Source organism: Pan troglodytes, chromosome 17 (assembly GCF_028858775.2).
Source record: "Pan troglodytes isolate AG18354 chromosome 17, NHGRI_mPanTro3-v2.0_pri, whole genome shotgun sequence".
Lineage (NCBI taxonomy): Eukaryota > Metazoa > Chordata > Mammalia > Primates > Hominidae > Pan > Pan troglodytes.
Window position 1 is genome coordinate 49,460,847 of NC_072415.2, and position 21,528 is coordinate 49,482,374.

At 35.2% G+C, this 21,528-nt stretch overlaps 2 long non-coding RNA genes across 2 annotated transcripts in view; one reads left to right on the plus strand and one right to left on the minus strand.

Moving 5' to 3' along the window:
• LOC104003133 (uncharacterized) overlaps positions 1-21,528 on the minus strand; it is a 539,896-nt gene that overhangs the window by 434,034 nt on the left and 84,334 nt on the right. The window lies entirely within an intron of this gene.
• LOC107969481 (uncharacterized) lies at positions 10,549-12,698 on the plus strand. The gene is made up of 3 exons (XR_001711317.3): positions 10,549-10,756; positions 11,251-11,466; positions 12,233-12,698. It is a non-coding gene; the product is annotated as an uncharacterized LOC107969481 (long non-coding RNA).

Consider the following 21,528-nt stretch of genomic DNA (forward strand, 5'->3'; position numbering starts at 1 on the left):
TATATATAATATATAATGTGTATATATTATACATATTATATTTTATATATATATGTGTGTGTATATATATATATATATATACACTCTACTGTTTTTCAGTGTTCTATAAGTGCCAGTTAGATCACTTTGGTAAATAATGTTATTCAAGTCTTTCATATGCTTTTTAATTTCATATATGCATGCTGTATCAATTATTGCTAAAAGAGTATTGAATATGAGACCATATGCAGAGGACTGTATATTTCTTTTGCAATTATATCAGTTTTTGCTTCCTGCATTTTGAAGGGTTTTTTATTGTGTGTAAATATTTGTAATTGTTATTTCCTAATGTTGAACTGACTTCTTTATCATTATGAAATAAAGCTCTTTATATTTTATGATCACGACTTTTAAAATAGTATATCTTTGCCATCCTTTTACTCTTAACGTATATATGTCGATTTATATGTCGATTTATTTAAAGTGAAGTATTTCTTGGAAGTATCATATAAGTTTATCTTGCATTTTCATCCACCTAATAATCTCTCATTTTTAATTGGGTTGTTTAAATTATTTAATGTGATTATTGATATGGTTGGGTTTAACTCTACCAAATTTCTGCTTATTTTTTATTTGGTTGATATGTTTACTTTTTCCCATGACTCTTTTTTGTCTTTTTAGAATAATTGGGTATTTTTTTCTAATGCCATTTTATCTCCTTTTGTATTTTGTCAACGGTAATTTTGTTTTGTGATATTAGTGTTTTTTTTAGAGTTAGGATTACTTTAACTTATAATAGGCTTCCTTCCAGTTGTATTACATGATGCACAGTATAAGAATCTTAGAACTGTATAATTTCTTATATTGAATACTGGCTTGTACACTACGTTTGTCACATATATGACCTTTACATATGTTATAAGACATATAACATATTATTATTTTTACTATAAACATTCCAGCATATTTAAATTATATTCAAGTAATAAAAAATTGGTATGTAGATTTATTTAACTAATTACTGTTTTCAATTTTCTTTATTTTTTGGTGTATAGGCAGACTTTTTTTGCATATAGGATTTTTTTTTAACTTTCTTATAAAGTAAGTATGCCGGTGATGAGTTTTTGCAGCTTTGTATAATGGAAAATGTCTTTATTTCCCTTTCATTTATGAAGGATATTTTTACTCAGTAATTATTTCCAGGTTGATATTTTTTCTTTTATTATTTTAAAGATGGCGCTGCACTGTCTTCTCTCTTGTTTCCAACAAGAAATTCATTGTAATATTTATCTTTGTTCCACCATTAAAAATATACTACCCCTGCCTCCACCTAGTGACTTTTAAGATTTTCACTCAATTAACCATTGGAGCAATTTCATTATGATGTAACATGCTAGGTTTCTTCAATTTAAAGAGCTTAGGGTTTGTTGAAATTCTTGGATTGTTGGATTTTTCTTTAATCTAATTTGGAAAATATATGGCCATTATTTCTCCAAATACTTGTTTCTTTTTTACTTTTTTAGGGATTCCAATTACAGCTGATTTATGCTCTGTTCACTTTTTTCCCTTCTTTTTTTTAATTTAATTTAATTTTAAGTTCTGGGGAACATGTGCAGGATGTGCAGGTTCGTTACATAGGTAAACATGAGCCATGGTGCTTTGCTGCACTTATCAACTCATCACCTAGGTATTAAGCCTGCATGCATTAGCTATTTGTCCTGATGCTCTCCCTCCCTTTGCACCTGCCGCCCCCCCAACAGGCCCCAGTGTGTGTTGTTCCCCTTTTCCCTTCTTTTTATTTGTACTCTTTGTTTCATTTCGAAATGTTTCTATTGCAATGACTTTAAATTCTCAAATCTTTTTGCTCCATTGTTTAATCTGCCATTAATCCTATCTAGCATATTTTTCATTATGGATTTTAAAATTTTCATCCCTAGAAATTTTATTTAGACTGTGTTTAAATCTCTCACATCTCTACTTAACATGTTCAATCTTTCATCTTGATTTTTGAACATGAACTGTTTTAGTGTCCAATTATACTAACTCTATTATCTGTGTAATTTCTATGTTAGCTACCATTATTTTTTCTCCTTCTTATGAATTTTATTTTCTTGCTTTTTTAACTGCTTTCAATACATGTCAACATGTCAGACATTATAGATTTTAACTTGTTTAATTTTTACCAAAAATTGCTATACTCCTATAAATATTATTGGTTTTGTTCTGGGACAGAGTAGAGTCATTTGGAAACATTATGATACTTTCAGGTTTTACTTTTAAGCTTATCAGTTAGAAAAAGTAAAACATGATATTAGGGTTAATTTTTCTCTACCTCTGAGGCAAGGCCCTTCATTACCTAAGGTCCTGTGCATTATAAGAAATTTTACTCAGGCTGGTGACAACACAAACTATTCCTGGCCCTGTATGACCTGTTTGTTCTAATCCTATGGATAAGTCTTTCCCTCATTTTAGAATGTTGCTTCACATTAATGTGTTGACCAGTACTTAGCTGAATACTTGAGTGCCTCTTGTCTTAGTCCATTTGTGTTGCTGTAAAGAAATGCTTCAGGCTAGGTAATTTACTAAGAGCGAGGTTTATTTGGTTTACAATTCTGCAGGCAGTACAAGAATCATGGCACTAGCATTGGCTTCTGGGAAACGCTTCAGGCTGCTTTAGTTCATTGAATAAGGTGAAGAGGGAAGCCAGCTTGTGCAGAGATCACAGAGTGAGAGAGGAAGCAAGAGACAGGAAAAGTACTAGGCTCTTTCTAACAGTTCTCATGGGAACTAATATAGAATGAGAACTCATTCATTACCATGAGAACAGCACCAAGCCATGCATGAAGGATCCACCCTCATAACCCAATACCTCCCACTAGGTACCACCTCCAACATTAGGAATCAAATTTCAACATGAGGTTTAGACAGATCAGATATCCAAACCATAGCTGCTTCATTAGCAGATCCTCAGAGTTCTCTCTTGTGTAGCTCTCACCTCTCAGAAACTCTGCCCTGCAATTTTTAGTCATCTAGTTTCCCTGGACTTCCAGCCCTATCTCCTCAACTCGAGAAGTCTATTAAGCTCTTTCTGGGTTCTTACAGTTTGTGTCATAGCTTGGAAACTCTCCCGGCAACGTGCAGGAACAATCAAGGGCTTATGTAATTTGATTCCCATATGTCAGAGATTGTTCTTCCTTCTAGGTTGATCCCCAGCTTCTTGGGAACTGTTGTTTCATAAATTATGTCTATAGCTGTTTCTGATAGAAGAGTAAATCTAATTATAATTACTCCATCTTGGTTAAAAGGGCAAGTACCCAGATCACAGTATTTTTTATAAGATTTATGGATCCAAGCCACTTGTATCAAGAATATCAACAGAGTATTTGTTTGATTTGCTGGTAAGTTTCTATGTTTAACATCAATTTGTTAAAGTATCTTTTGTGAATCTACTAGTCACTACAACTGATGTTTTCACAGAGTTTTAACTTTTTTCTTTCTCCTTCCTTCCTTCCTCCCTCCCTCCCATCCTTTTCTTTCTTTCCTGCCCTCTCCTTCCTTCTTTCCTTCCTTCCTTTCTCTTTCTTTCTCTTTTCTTTCTTTCTTTCTCTTTCTTTCTTGCTTTCTTTCTCTTTTCTTTCTTTCTTTCTCTTTCTTTCTTGCTTTCTTTCTTTCTCTCTCTCATTTCTTCCTTTTTCCTTCCTTCCTTCTTTCTTTCCTTTCTTCTTCCCTTTCATAAAGCTTAAACAAATACCTTTCGTATTCTAGGAAAGTAAAGACATTGGCCAGGCAGGTGTACAATTTAGAGATGATAGGGAGATACGATGTGAGGAATTTAGATTGTTAGCAGCCTAGGGAAACAGAAAAGACGAACTCCTTGTGGCACAGTTTGAGTCACAGACTTAAAATCAGTAGATTCACAGAACTTGGAACTTGACTTACAATTTAAAAAAATCCATAGTACAATGAAGAACATTTAAGGGGATGTATCATCATAGATGTCTCATTTTTGGAGTCCCGACTTCCTATAGAGTGCAGATGGAATCCAAAAAGAGAAGTTTACTAAATTGATTTTGATCTATGTTGGGAAATCTTTTCAAATTTAAAATCTCTTCAAAGTTGTGACTTTCCTACTCTTTATTAAAATAGTACCTTGAAAGATAGCAAAGGAATGAACAACTCACCCTTGGCTCTTTTTTCTTGGGAAGGCTGGAAGAAGTTCCTAGTCCTTCTCCCTGCCTTTTGTATCACACCATCTCAAAGTACTTCTTTCTCTAACATTGTGCCCACTACCTACCAATATTGCACACCAGGCAGTTGTCAGGCCGTGCATTCAAATGCAGTGGGAGGAAATACCTGGAAATGATGTGTAGTGAGGCCCAGTGTCTCTCATCCTCTCTTAGCTAAACAGCTACCGTGGGCCTGCTGAGGATTGCTGCCTTTAAGGTGGTTTACTGAGCTTCCTGGAGTACTGTTATTGTGTCTCCAATAGGTGAGAGTCCTGAGATCTACTGGTGGGTAAAATGGAAATCATGGCAGTTTATTATTCCATTCATCATATCATGCTTGTTAGCATGCTGTTTTATAGCCACATTTCTCCACAGTAGAACCATTTTAGTGTGCAAATTCTACATTTTTAGGTTAATTTACACAATATATGATGTAAAGATAAACGAGTCTATGTTTCTCACTAACCAACAGGAATTGTCCCCAGTAGATAATGAGTAATCAATCAAGATGAGACAGAAGTCGCCCCAATGAAAATTAAATATCTTATTTGCAAAGATGGAAAGGAACTAATGAGCAAGTGCTACTAACAAACGCTGAGTTTCATTCAGCTTCCTAAGACATGTTTAAAGAGCTATGGACAGATCTTCATGCTATAAAGGACAATTGCTGCTTAGTTTCTTGGACAATCAATGAGAATGAGGCACATCACTATCTATAAGATGACTTCTGCATCCTATACTTTCCGGTCAAAGGCCAGCTGAAACTTTTTCATATTTTTCCTAAAGGGCTGCATTATTTTGTCCATTTCAAAAAAAAATTAATGTTGATAAAACAATTATTTTGTCCCTATTTCTTAAAACATGAAAAAAGAAGACAGCTTAGGCATCTGATATTTACCTTTGCAATGGCTTTCAAAATTATTATATCAATCAAAGAAGTATATACTGAGTGTCTCAATTTCCTGTAGTATTTCACACAATGTAAGATAAAAGTGAAATAAAAACATTGCAACTCTAATCTTAAACAATATGACAGTCAACAATAGTCTAATGCTTTAGGTAATAAGTAACTGATAATATTGAATATATATATATAATTGTGATATATATATATAAATATACATATACACACACACACACACACACATATTTGCTGGACATTGTATTAGGTTTGTTTGTTTGCTTTTTGAGACAGAGTCTTGCCCTGGTGCCCAGGATGGAATGCAGTGGTGCCATCTTGGCTCACTGCAACCCTTGCCTCTTGGGTTCAAGCAATTCTTGTGCCTCAGCCCCCACTGTACTGGGATTACAGGCACTCACCACCATGCCTAGCTAATTTTTAGTAGAGACTGGATTTCACTATGCAGGCTGGTCTCAAACTCCTAACCTCAAGTAATCTGAGTGCCTTGGCGTCCCAAAGTACCGGGATTACAGGCATGAGCCACTGCACCTGGCCTGTACTAGGTATTTCATGTTTTTTCTCTAATTTTCATGGCAAGTTTTGGGATATGTATAGCAATCCTCATCTTACAAATGAAGACACTAATTGGTGGTAGAAGTGGTTAAATAACTTGCCCAGCCACACAGTCATTGAGTAGAAGAACTGGAATACAAACTCCCAACTGTCTATTGCCCAAGTGTAAATTCTACCACACCACACTAACTCTTCATAGTAGTTGCCTAGGGTTGTTGTAACAAGGGATCACAACTTGGTGGCTTACAGCAAGAGAAATGTATTTTCTCGTATTTCTAGAGGCTACAAATCTGAAATCAAGGTGTCAGCAGTGTTGGTTTCTTCTAGAAACTCTGAGGGAGATTCTGTCCCATGCTTCGAGAGAAGCTTCTGGTGTTTGCAGGCATGTTTTGGGTCACTTGTCTTCTAGACATATCACTTCAATCTCTGCCTTTTATCTTTGCCATATATTAAATATGTACATGGGTTTGAAAGCATTTTTTATTAAAAAACTCAAATATCTTCACATGGTGTTTTCTCCTTTCTGTGTGTTTGTATCTCTTCTTTTCCTATAAGGACCGCAGTTGTGTTGGGTTAGGATCTACCCTAATGTAATAGACTTCATCTTAACTTAATCACATCTGTAGGCCCTATTTCCAAATATAGTCACATTCATAGGTACTGGGGGTTAGGACCATGGCATAGCTTTTGGGGGAACACAGTTCAACTCATGACATTATTTAAATCTGATCCATGTTGTATTCTTTAAATTTCTGGTTAAATAGAAAAAGTGTCTTTGAGACCCAGAATCTGGCATGTAATAGGTGCTCAGTAAATTCATGATGAGTAATGCTCCCATTAACACATCTTCACTCAATAGAAGCTTGAATTTAACCCCACATGTCTTGTGAATCTATAACTGCAAAGGAAAATTAGAGGATTTTTTGTTGATAGAAAAATTAACTTGTATGACTGTAATTTGATACCATTGCATCACATTACTTATTTCAAAATTAACAATTTCAGATGAGACTGTGCCCATATAGATCTTATAGAGAACAAACAGCTAAATGTGTCATTGAACTGTTACAAAAGTGATGATCCTATAAAGAAGAAATGCAACACATTGGTTTTAAAAAATTAAGTTGCAGGGCACAATTTTTTTTCTAAATGAAAAATTAACTTTGACTTGAGAGAATATAACAAATTAAATATATACATGAAAATGAAAATATTCTCTATTGAATACCTCAGAAAAGCTTATTACACTTAAATGCATTCCGTGAAATGTATCTCCTGGCATATTTTTGATGATTTATAACAATATTGAAGTGTTATGTCTTCATCAATGCCTTCTATTTGCTAATTTTTTGTGCAATTAAATATTTATCTGTAATTTGTTTTTCTTTAAAGATTGATTGGGGCTTCAAATAAAATACAATAATTAGCAATGTGAATAAAAATGCTTGTTGGATTTCTGACATCCTGAAATATATCAAAATAAAGAGAATGGAAGAAAATAAGTGTCTACAGAATATCTACTGTTAAGTAGAAAGGATTATGGATTCAAAGTAGTATACAGTACTCCCCAAATCACATTGATCTAACTTTGTAACTCTAAAAATTCAAGGGGTTGAAACTGATAATCACTAAGGTGTTTTTCAGCTTAATCATTGCGTGATTAAAGTTTAATTATTCTAATCAAAGGCCATGGTATTTGTCTCATTGGTATTATTTTCTTTGAGAGACCAAGGGGGACTAGAGGAAATAGATAAGTAGATTATGGAAGGCCTTCAAAGAAGGAGAGAAAGAATAGACTGTAGCCATCAACTACAGACAGGAGGATACAGAATATTTGGAGGTCTCAGTAGTCTGCTCAAGATCCAACAAGGCAGGCACTACCTCAAATGACACAGAAAACTTGTTCATTGTGATTTTGTTTTAAACATACTACACAACAGATGTGCCATCATCCTTTTTTTTTGGTCAGACTTCTAAATAAAGAAATAAAATAGATTGTTTTTTACTTTATTATCTCAATTTCAATAACCTTAATTTCCTAATTAGGAAATTAAAGTTCTAATCATATCAGAGTAGAAGGTTGCTTTCTGTGTTTGAGATGGAATTCACGAAACCATTTCTCCTCCTTGCTACAGCTTCTAAGGAACAATCATGCCCAGTGTAAATTTCATTGTAACACGAAGGTCACCATTGCGTCCCCTGGAAAGGGGATGTCGAACAATGAGGTTTTGTCTAAATAATCTAAGACATTTGTTTGAAAGTCTCTGAAATCTATGGGTGCATGGATGATCCCTCTGATGTTGTATTCATAGAAATGGTAAACATATATGAGCAGCGCCCTCTTCAAGGTTTTAGCTTGTCAATGATTGGTTTAGATTGCACTGAATTCATCAAAATCACTAGTTAAAAGTATAACACAATGAGCCATCCCAACTCTGGAAATATTTGATTAAATGACTGTGCTCATATTTCATTAGATGATTAATTGTGTGAATGCCTGAGAGTGCCAAAGAAAGTAGGAATTGGGGAATTTGTCAGTAACTTAGCCACTCTGAGCCTGTGCTTTCCCATATACAATATGGGGAGACTCAAATGATAATACTATACTGTGAAATCAGTCTCAGAAATAGTTATTCATCAATAAAGCTAGCTCTCTCAGATCTATTCCAATTATTCTTCATTGCACCAAATGGTGCCGTAATGTGAAATGTTTCACTCATTGTTCTTAATACAGTAGAGACAATAAAATCAGTATGACTTTAATCATAGGTGTATCATAGTTTTCCAGCAATCTGTCTTTCTAGTTTATAGCATTTAATTCATTTCCTACCAGTGCTGATTTGGGCGATACAGTAAGTCTAACAGACTACGCTTTCTAGAGAACATAGCGTTGAATGCATGGACTCAGAAAGCATACTTGAGTTTTGTAGTCTCCAAAAGGAGTCACAATCCTGCACATTACAACCTAGTGTTGTCAAATTCCAAACAGACATTTATCATCAGGATTCATGAATAATAAACCAAAATTTATCAAGAATCCTCAGAAATTCCTAAAGTTCTAAGATATTCTATATTTTCATAATTTATCTGCAGATTTTAAAATGCAAAACTATACATTTATTATTGTATATTTCATTTAAAAAACTCTAAAGCTTTATATAACCCATAGAAGAATGATTTCTTATTATTGTCACTTCTTATATTTTTAAAATATATAATCTTGGCTTATAGCAAATATTCAAGACAGGAAAACACCAGCAAACATCATTTTGATATATTCAGATCTCCTAGCGTCATTAAGAATACCACACACACTCGTGTCAAAATTGCCAACTGAAGAACTTATTTTGCTTTCAAAACTTATTTACTGGAACATCACTCATAGAATTTCTATAATAAATACAATGCATATAAACTTATTAGTATCTATTTTATTTGCAAGAATGACTCATTGTTTCCAGCAGACAGGCCCATAAACACATACTTATAGCACCAGTTATAAGCAAGAGCAATTGATTATATTATGACCAGTTCTCTCTTAGGCACTCCTGTCCTCACTACCAGAAATGTCCACATTATCCTTCCATTCCTCATGTCTTGTTTCTTGCTTTTGCATTTGATATGATATCAGCAGATTACTTTGAATCAGTAAGATCTCTATGCTGATTGTTATACTTTAAATCTCACAGAATTATAATTCTTTTCCCTGTTTTCCTGACTCCTTGACTAATTTTTCTCAGGATATGGAAAGTCACATAAATTTTCAGAGAAATGCCAGGCTAGAATTTCTATACAGTTACACTGATTATCAGAGCAACCAAATCCCTGGTTTGACCAGTTGTACTTTATGGTCCACAGTAGATTGTTAATTTCATTAAAAGAATATCTTCCTTCATTGGAGCTAAATATTTGAATATTCCCCTATGTCAAAACTCTGGGACCCTGAGGATACTATTAGTAAATACATTTTGAGTCAGCTAGAATAGGTTTATATCCCCTCTATAACAATAAATAGACATCATGTTTTATCAGTACTTAACTATCCAGCACAGTGTATGATAATAATTGAGTGTGCCAGCTCTGGAACCAGAAACCTTTGACTCAAATTCCAATAATACCATTGATCACTTATCAAATCTTTGGGCCGTTACTTCACTGAGTAAAGTAAACTTTAGTTTCCTCATCTGTAAAGTAAACTTTAGTTTCTTCATCTGTAAAAAGAGGACAATAAATATTATTTGCTTCTCAGAGATTTTATTTTTCAGATCATTTTATAAGGGAATGGAATAGCTAGACTTGGCTCCCTCTGCAGGGATAATCGCCATCTTAAAATTGTTATGCAATCTTTCCAAGCATTTTCTTTCTGTTTACTATGTGGTTGTAGCCACAAAAGACATATTTTGCAACCTATAACATATTAGATCAATGTTATCTTGTATTAGATATCATTTGGCAGCTTGTTTTTCCTACTCAAAATTATTATTTCTTGTATTTATCAAACTTGACAAATGTAGATTCCATTTATTCTTTTTTAGTTGTTATATAGTATTTCCTTGTTTGGATATAACCCAGCTCCTATGTATCGTCTTTGGCGTGCATGTGCAAGTATTCATTTAGCACACAGACTAGAAATCAAACCGCTGGTTGCCAGGTAATATGAATCATCACATTTACTGTTTATTAGCAAATTGCTTGCAGCGTTCCATTTACATGTATTCTTACCAATGTGTGATATTTTTTGCTAATTTTTTTCCCAACTTGATGGGTATGAAATGACATCTCATTGCTGTTTCAATTTTCATTATCTGATTACTGACAGGGTTAAGCAGTTTTTCATAGGTTTATTGGTGATTCCAGTTTTCTCCTCTGGGGGTTGTTGATAGGCTTTTGTCATTTTTCTGTTTTTCTTAATCGTATCTAGGAATTCTTTACACAGAGATGCCACAAAGTTTAACTTTGGCCTCAGTACTCAGGAAAAGATATACTTGGTTTCAGCCTTGGCTTCAGACTTTGAAAGACAGAGTAACAAATAGCTACTTCTTTTCTGGCCCCTTCATCATCTGCCTGTTCAATGGAGGTAGGACCACTCAAATTACTATAATCTCTAATCAAGGCAGTCACATTAGGTATACGAACAAGATGTAGCCCTAGAATTGGCTATTAACATCTGAATACATACTAAGTATTCATTTTCAAACTTAGGAGAGCAGTCTAGATGTAACTTGGAATAAAAACCTCCATGGGCTTCTACAGGCTGTTGAAATATAAGCATATTTATGTGTTTCAATAATAAAATGTTGAAATATGCTGATTTTGAAAGCTGTTAATTTGCTGTACAAAAATTATTAAGAACTTTCAAACAGTTAAACAATGTTAGCAGTTATTAGGAATAAGAGAGAGTGCATTAGATAGATAACACTAACAAGAACATAATATCCGTTTTGAGCCAGCAAATGTTTATAAAATTTTAAATGCTAATAAAACAGGAGAATAATAGAAATTAGATTATATCACAATGCTAATCTTTAGAAGCATTAAGAGCTATATTTAATTTTTTGTTATTTAATTCAGCTTAGGCCAGAGTCTTTCAAGAAAAAAAGTCTTATTAGAGAAGTCTTCATATCTCGTGAGGATGAATTAAAAGCAGAATCTCAACTTTGCTACCTTTAAATGTCAAGGAGAGAAAAAACTGCAAAATCATGTGCAACAATATCCATGATAAATCATCTTTGATCTCAACGTAACGGAGACTATAAGGAGTATAAAGACTAGAAGAAAGAGTAGAAGGTAAATAAAATAATTCAAACCATTTTTTTCTCACTTACCAAACTTTAAAAGAACATACTTTAAGTATAATTTAAGGAAACAATTTCTTATCCCTTAGAGTCTATGTAGGCTGAAATTTTAAGTAACACTGAAATAATGTTTAGAGTTGCCTATATTAGATATCTGAAGCTTACAGATTTTTTAAATGCGCCACAAATTTTTTAACTTTTTTTCCCAGAAATTTTACAGATTTTTTTCTGATTTTAATTTATGTGTGTATAAATAACTTGGTGATATTATGACATGCCACATTGTTGCAAACGAACTACTCTTTTAGTGCATCAGTGTTCAGAGTAGTGATTGTATTAGCCTACAGTAGCCAAGAGTGCAGAGCAGTAATTTTCCCTACATCATGATGTCAAACTTTTAAATCCAACCGTTCAAATTAGCAATAAGTAAACTGCCATACTTACTCATTTTTTCAAAAAAAGTCAGATTTGATCTCATACCTAAGAAATTAAATTTGTAATACTGGCAATCAGAGCTAGCCATATGTTTGTTATTTAGCCACCATGTGTATTTGGCAAGTTTCTACCCAGTGTATATTTCAAATATCTTTTTCCAGTCTGTTAGTTTACTTTAAGGATTTTGTTTATGACATCTTTTGGGTAAACTTCAGCACTTTGATGATCCTCTTTTATTGTCTTCTGTAGCTCTACAGCTATGGAGACTGGCTGTCAGTCTAATTTTAACTTTAATTTTAATTTTAATTTTAATTCTATTATAGGTGATCCACAATCAATTCAGAACCTGGTCTTCTATGGTGGCTCACAGTTCCTGCACCCTACAATATCGTGGTAATGATGAAAGCTAGCCATCTTGTTTATTACATGTTTCTCGGTACTTAAATATGGAGTCAGAATTCTTTCACCACCGTGGGACTCCCAGGCCCTTCACTGTGGTACTTCTGTTGCTGGCACCTGGAAAGCCTGTTAGAGCACCTAGAAAGCCTGTACCTCTGTTGGGAGTGCACATCTACTACTTCGAGTTGCCTTCTCCATATCTGTTATCTTGGCCTACTGGTGACTTTCCATCAGTCATGTTAAGTTGCCAAATATGGTACCTAGAATATCATAGATTCTTAATAAGTACTATGAGAATCAATATAGACATAATAAGCAAAATCAAAATCTTTATCATCTTATTAGATATGGAAAAAAACTACAGATACGATGCAATAAAATTCCAACTGGACAAATGCGTCATTTACTTCAGGACTCTCTTAAAAGCAGCACATTTTAATTTTGGTCACTTTTTTCTGTTAGAACAATTTCCTTCATATTTAGCCAAATTCTGCCTCCTTACCATTTTTCCAGCAAGTCCCATTTGTCCCATGTATGTTTTCAGAGTAAGTATAAACATATTTTTTCCTACATGAGCCCTTCAAGTATTTAAATATCTTTATCTCTTCTTTATGTCTTTTCTTCTTTTATCATCTTTTATTACACAATTCATTTTCCAGACGTTTTAATTTCATGTGGCCACCTTCAGAGTACATCATATCCTAATTCCTTTTATAATATGTGTTATTTAGAATCTAAAAGCATCCCTTTTCTGGCCTGACTGCCTAAGGACCATAGGATTACCATCTCCCTTATTGTTTCCAGAACTATGCATCTTGAAATCCACCTCAGTTTGCACACAGCATTTATCCACTACAATTTGCCCATTTATGACTAATATTGAGCTTTTGCTTTTTACCTAGCAGTTTGAACATGTCTCTACTGTGTGATCCTTGTACTGTAAACCAGTCTTTAGTTTGCACAGGAGTGTACGAGATCCTTGAGTGGAGAGACAACTCACTCTCCACCTATAAATTCCTAAATTCTAATGTAAAGAAATTCGCAGGTCATTCTAAACGCTTAATGACTGAATGACAAATAAATGAAAGACCTAGTTTTTAAATACAAACTATTTTGAATATGTTTATCACTATTTTACCTATGCAACTCCATTTTTGCTCCTAAGCACGGAATTGTATCGTTTCGTTGTTGTTTAAAGATCTGAAGTGCACATAATTCAGTTAATGACACTCCATAGTTCATGGTACACAATTGTCATTGGCCAAGGCCAGACTTTTCATTTGTTGCTATCAAAATTTAGCATGGTATCTTGGACTCATTACTCCTGCTTCTTGTAATTTGATTCCCTGTGATTAACTGTCTCACACAGCTTTGTATTATCTGCAATTTTGTTAAGAGGAGAAAGAGGATTAAGATACAGGAAACAACAACAAAGAGTAAATGATATATTAAGTTCTGAATTGTAAGCTACAGATTTTAAATGCTCGCAGAATTTGGCAAAGAGGTAGAACTTGAACATGTGAACTAGATAAGAAAAGAATAGAATCACTGAGATGTGAGCTCAGTTAAGAAGGCTGGGTGGGATTTGGGTAAGTAGAAAAGAAAGGAACTTGTGAGAAAAGGAGAAAAAAGAAGGAGCTCTGTTTGTTTGCCATAGGAAGTGGGAAGTGGCAAGATAATCATTTGGATAGTTGGAATCAGGATCTCTCTTCTTTCTGACCCTCTCTCTATTAATGTAGATAAAGTAAGAGACATTGTCAAGATGAATTTTGCCTTGCATCTACAGCTTTCCGATAGATATAAGTTTGCAATTTTTAAATTTGTATTAGCAAAAAATACAAAGAGAGAGGCGGGCAGTGCTGGTAGGACGTGGAGTAGTAAAGATTGCTGTGTTTTCTGCTGCTACTTCTTTTCCAGGCAGACTCAGCCTTTAAGAGAAGACTTTGTTCTGACTTTTTATACTAATTCGTACTACGTCTTTCCGGAAGTCTAAGGACTTTTCTACTTGCTTTCAATTGAGAAGTCACTCAGATGGCTAACATCTACAAATCTCAAATCTTGTAAATAAATGCATGTTTAGATAGGAGTGTAAAGACTTCATTACCTTATATTCGCTCTTTATTAACTATTTGCCACATCCCACGTGACAACACTAGAATTTCTATTTCTAACACTATGAATTGTATAAGTAACATGTTTTTTGTTTTTCAGTTTATATTGACTGATAAAATACATAGGACCGGATTTGTTCCTGTCTACCACAAATATTTATATCATCATATAATTCACTTTTTAGCTTTCTTACCTACAGTTCTCTGTCCTCACACTTGTTTTACTTCTATTCCATTTTTATATCATGGTGCAATCCCCCAATTTAGCTTAACATCCTGAACATCCCATCTGAGAACCATTAATCTAAATAATTTTGTCTAAAATAAGGATGTTAATTTAAACATAATATTTGGCTTATAGCTAAAATAAAATTGGGTAATCAAGTGGCAAATGTTGAACTCTTACTAACATGTAGCTTTAAAGGTTTATTTTATTGCATTGTGTAATAAAGAAATGTGTGCAATGCAATTGCATTGCACTGTATCACATTGTGTGCATAATTTGCAACAGATAGATTATTAAAGTTATTAAAGAGCTTCTACATTGCTTTGTGTATACATATAGAAATATTTTCAAGTACTAAAATAATAATGATGAGAATGGGCTTGACATATATATTGCTTTTCAATTTAACATATTTCTGATGCCTATAGTCAAAGATAAAGATTCAGGATTTTACTTTATGAATAATGTGATGATGATATAATCAGAATTCATGTGGTTTCCAAAGTAGATGACTCACATCCAAATTCCCAGTTCCCTCAGAGCACTGTTGGAGGCATTCAATAACAAACAAACAAAACTAATATCTGGCATTTTTTTTAATCAAAAAGTTTTGTGCAGATTTTAGATAACTACAGTCTATTCAGTCCAGTCTATGATGAGGACAGAAATGGACTTTTAGAGGATGTTTTGTTGAGCGTGAAATAAATGCAGATGAGAAAACATTTCTAATGTCTACATCTTTCTTTGACTTCTGAAGTGAATATTACACATTCGGAACAATTCAAAATACCCTTCAATAGCTGGATTGTTTCCATGCAGTATAAGTTCTACTTTCCCAGGACAGAATTATAATAAAAGAGTTTTAAAAAAAATGTATTTTTGAGCTTCCTTGCCCCCGAAGAGATTTTTAGGTTCCATCAATCAGTTGTTCCTTCACAAAACTGATTTGTAGTTGAATTCTGTGGGGAAAGTGGAAGTTTCAGAGAACCCATTTGTCTAAGGTGGATCAAAGCAGAGTTGGTGGCATAGGAGGTGGCATTGATAGAGGCTTCCTGATTCGGCGACTACCCGATCATGGCAGAGGAACAGTATTCTCACTGTGTTTCTGGAAGCTCGGCTGAGAGTCTCTTTCTTTCTGTCTAAACTAGAAAAAGTGAATTTGATTGTCTGCAACAAGAACCCTGTCTATGACAAACTTTCACCACAGAGCCATCACACATTAATTTATCTGAAACAGTCTTAAATTTGTGTCTGTTTTATCTACTTTGGGATTTAATGTATTATATTGTCTACTAGACATGTATCTATGTGACTGTTTTCTCAGTATACTGCCATTCAGAACTTCATGAGACTCACAGAACAAATTATACCTAAACCCATAAAATATTGACTAAAGAATTAAAAAAAAAAGCTTGCAGAGTTATCAGTGTAAGTATACTTTGCTTCTATTACCCTACAATTACAACTTAATCTTTACATTTAAAATGTTTAAATATCACCATTCTCCATAAGCAATAATTATTACATGCACAAGTGGACACAGTTAGTGAGGTAATTAGGCTATAATAAAGCAATCTATGAATTAATCAATAATCATTTATGGAGCACTATTGTGCAGCAATCTTGGCTAGGTCTAAAGTAGCCCAATGCTTAGTCCACTTTACAGCATTTACATTCCATACATTTGTATATATTGAATACTCCAATCCTCCAGTACATTGGAGTCTTCAATATATACAAAACCACAGTTGGGGCAACACCTCTATTAAAAGGAGGAATAGTTGACAGTGCTGGAAGAGACAAGTGAGGTTCTAAGCCTGGTCCTATCCTACTCTGACATTTTTAAACTGGAAGATATATGAGATAATATTTTGAATACCATTGTAATTTCTAAAATGGCTTTTGCCCAACTCACTCACCTGCAGACACTTCAAACTGCAGGACTAGCCTAATCCAGTTTTTGAGCCAATATTGGCCCCCCAAATGCAGAATATTATAGCATCATCGTGGAGACACAGTGCGGAGTACGATTGTCTCCACTGCCAATGGCCCAGTGCTTGTTGTGTGTAGAGTGAGCCTCAGACATCTGTTTGTTTACCAGGCCACAGCCTTCCCCCAAGCATCACTGTATTCACTTTGGATTACTAATCAGCATTTCATTACCATCCCCTGAGAGCTGGACCCCATCACTTGGGTTTCCAGCCATGGATGTGACCTTCTGCCAAAGGACCATCTGGACCTGCAGTGCTGCCATCCACCTGATGGTCATTACTGCCTCTGCCTGAGGCCTCCTGCCACATGCCCCAGCAGGCAAGGCTGGAAACCTTCAGACACAGACATTGGTCTAAAGCAAGCCTGAGATAATGACACATCATGAAACATCAAAATGAATGCTGCTAGTTACGCTCCTCAAGGACCAATCCCATAAAATTGCTAATATTTATTAAGTGCTTCTTTTGTGCCAAGCACTGTTCTAAATACTTTGTATACATCATTTAACTTAATCTTCATAATAATCCATAAATTGGACAGTATAATCATTACCACTTAAAAATATATATAAAGTATGTTTGACCGAGCACGTTTTAGTAATCTACCCAAAGTTTCATAGCTTGTAAGTGATGAGCCAGGTTTTGAGCCTAAACACAAGCTATTAATGACTAAGTCATGATAATTAACACCTAATCTCCCAATCTATGTAGTGGTTGGCTTCAGCCTCATACCTCCCATAGGCTGAGATTTTAACATTCCATGCACACCAAGAAATACATTTATTACTATTTTAATAACATGAAACACGGCAAAAACGCGTATACAATAATTCTTTAAAAAATTATCTTTTTTCTTTTAAATTGCTTTTTTAATTGAAAATATTTTAGTCCTGTGCATTGCTTGAAAATATTCTGAAATAATTTGTTTTGAAAACTTTGTAAAGTATTTCATAAACTTTCCAAAGTAACAAATCAAATGATGAGTATAATGTACCATTTTCTGATCTCTGGGTAATGAAGTAAAGACCCTGAGTGAAGGCCTGAGTGGTTATCTTGGGATGGTATGTGATCTCAGGAATTTAGAGCGTGCTGGTTATTTAGAGGTTTTCCTGACCATTTTCCTAGTTCCTGGTTCTATTCTAGGCATTGAGGTGCCACATAAGTGGAAGAGGTATCAGTGGTCATACCATTATCAAAGGCAGACATTGAGGGAAATACTGCATTTGTTTGGGTGAACCACAGTGTTTCTTTACTCTGTCTCTCTCCCTTCTCCTTCCCTCTACAGACACCTCTCTCTAAATCTACTGAAACATGCAGCCTTCTTTTGGAAGAAAAAGATTCTGATATTCATTAACAATTAAATGAATCTTCAAGAAGCCCAAATAGTGATTATATTTGAATAAATATTTTAATGGGAAAAAATAAGGTGAATATGAACAGATCCGGACAGAAGAAATGTTATCCTTTTATGTCTTTAATTCTTTATGCATTATGTTTTTCTTCTAGAATTTTCTTCCTCTTCATCTAATGACATGAATATGCTCCAGTGGATCCTAGGATATCTTTCACATGAGGTTACCCTTGCCCTTTGGATGTCAGGTGGAACAAAGGGATGGAAGATTTTTTGTACTGGGACATTCAGTAAACCCCTAGGCCTACCTATTGTCTAGTCAGAGTTAGAGAAGCAAATGATGTCTGTGAGGGCCTACAAGGCACAAGAGGATGAAAGTTTAACTTAAAGTTTAGATGCTGATATTCTAGCTAGTAATAATGTATGATTGCCTCATGTACTACTCTTTTTTTATATTTCTCTCCTAATGTATAAAGATGGATTTCAAAAGATAGGCAGCCTGGGATTCAAATTCTGATCATCTTTTCACTTTGTAAACTAATGGATATATTTTTTTAAAACATTGTGTTTAATGCACGCCAATGCCAAAGGCTTTTTACAGACTCATGCGGAGTGGGATGATGCCCAGAATGTCGATAAATTGACAGAATAATATGAAGAACCCAACAGTCATGTGCCATGAATTCTGCAGGCACATTTGGACATGAGGGTGAGCCAGAAGATCATTCTATTTGGGAAAATTTAAATTGGGTGCAAGAAGCATTAGCTAACAGTCTGAACCAAGGTATGATCCAAACTGATAAAACTTGATGAAGTTGGAAGAAGCAAAAGGGAGTTGGTATGGATCCTCAGAATAAGACAGAAACACAAGGAGTTTCAAGGGCATTTGACAACATGAAGTGCCAGCTATATTAGGGCACAGCAGAAAAAAAATGTTTTCTGGACAGACTTAATTTCTGAAGTGCCTTCTCCTCTTATACTACCATGGAAATTACAGTGTTCTTCTGCTGTCTCAGCACCTTCCACATTTAAAAAAAAACCATGCCTTTCCTCATCTGTCTACCTAATTAGACATCCATGGATGAGAAATGTGTCTATGTATCTTCAGTTTCTATATGTCCACTACAATCCTCATGCCTGGAACAGAGAGGTGTTCAATAAATCCATGAACAAAAAGAAACTGAAGTTCTAAGGTCCAAACAATGTTGATTCTTTGTGAGCCAGTAGGGATTTGCCTCTTTCTAATTCCTCCTGGAGCACAAGTGTTCCCGGAATCTGGAGCAGGGTTAAAAGCAGAGATGAATAATGATCCCCCCCCATTGTAAAGTCCCAGGGATCCAGATAAGATAATATGCCCCACTCCAGGGAGAATATATATACTTTTTTATTAAGAAGACACAAGAAATGGAATGCAGCCTATGTTTGTAAGCGGACTTTAATATTAAGCCCTCAATAAATATTTGATAAATGAATGAATGATTCTGTCCAAAGAGGTTAATCATTAAAATGCTCAGAGGAGACTTCAGCAGGCCCTTGAAGAACACAGCAATTTAAGAAGTAAAAAGGAGGATGTAGGGGAATGTTAGTCAGGGTCAAGCCAAACATTGAATTCAGCATGGCAGATGAAATTTACTGTAAGTGGTCTCTGTGCTGAGATACATATTACTGTTTGTGCAAATTTAGTTCCGTTAACTTTTCCCAAAACTTCTTCACCACCTTATCTTGGAGCTTAATTCTAACTCTCTCTACTATGTCCATACTATGGGAATGTCTTCAAGATAATATTGTCTTGTTAAAATTCGGCTTCAGACTTCAGGGCTTTTACATTCTTGGATGGGGATCTAAACAAGACATGAACCAATCATAAGGAAATACGGCTCCTTCTCCATTATTTTAAACAAGAAAATATTATTGTTATTGTAGCTGTTTGAGAGACAAGGAGATTAAACTTGCTACTGTTAAGAAATTTGAAAGCAGATTTTTTTAGAGGCAGACAATAAGGAAGAGTGTTTTTGGACATACTTTGCTCAAACCTTTCCTGTGTTTGAGTATTCCACCCAAATAGAACTTTCTCCATTGAGCCATTTGCTGTCCTGTCAGCTAAAAAATAAAAAATAAAACAAAACAAAACGAAGAGCAAAAACCATTTTATCTTCTTGATACTGTGGCACTTGATGTGCAACAGAGAGACTACATTCTTACAATCGGTCAGAAGCAGAACTTGACCAATATGAAACAATACATATCCTAAGAAAACAACATGCACAGATAATTTGCAGAAAGTTTAGAACAACAACAATAAAATATTTTAATTTGCTCTGTATTGCAAAGCTTGTTGCTTTTCATAATGCCTTGATATAACACGTGGGATGAAGAATCTATTTTTTAAAAGAAAGACAGTTCTAATCTCCTGATCTAGATACCCTGTGCTACAAATTTTTTTAACACATTTGCCTCGGAGAAGTTTGCAAACAAAGGCAAAGACAGACAAAGAGCAAATGCTAAATTGATCATTTTTGTGTCTGAATATTCACTATTTGAGAGACAAGAAACTGTTCAATCTGATTTGGGTTATGATTACACTGTAGTCCAAATTGAAGTGTCTGTGGAAATGGATTGGGTGAGCGTCTCGGTTGTCAGTCATATCACTTATTCCATGCAGAGTGAGATGAGGGCACTCATGGGAAACGGTGGAAGTGGTTCTGTGATCTACCGAGACAGATAGGTGTTCCTTTCCTTTGAGGAGGCCCTTCCTGCCTCCTCGAGCAACTACTGTGGATGAACAGCAGGGAGCAAACACCCTCTCTGTATTAGTCCATTCTCACACTGCTATAAAGAGATACCGAAATTAAATAATTTATAAAGAAAAGAGGTTTAATTGGCTCACAGTTCCACAGGCTGTACAGGAAGAATGGCTGAGGAGGCCTCAGGAAACTTTCAATCATGGCAGAAGGGCAAGCAAGCACATTTTATATAACTGGAGCAGTAGGGAAGCGAGCAAAGGGGAGGGGCTACACCCCCCACACACACACTTTTTTTTTTTTTTTGAGAAGGAGTCTCACTCTGTCACCCAGGCTGGAGTGCAGTGCAGTGGCGTGATCTCGACTCACTGCAATCTCTGCCTCCCGGGTTCAAGCGATTCTTCTGCCTCAGCCTTCCGAGTAGCTGGGATTATAGGTGCCCGCCACCATGCCCAGCTAATTTTTGTATTTTTAGCAGAGACGGGGTTCACCATGTTGGCTAGGCTGGTCTCGAACTCCAGACCTCGTGATCTACCCGCCCCGGTGTCCCAAAGGGCTGGGATTACAGGCGTGAGCCACCGCGCCGGGCCCGGGGCTACAAACTTTTAAACAACCAGGTCTCATGAAAACTCACTATCAAGAGAACAGCAAGAGGGAAATCTGCCCCCATGATCCAATCACCCCCTAACAGGCTTCTGCTCCAACATTAGTGATTACAATTCAGCATGAGATTTGAGTGAGGATACAAATCCAAACCATTTCACACCCTCTCCAATCCTGCCAGTGCCACCCTGGGCCTG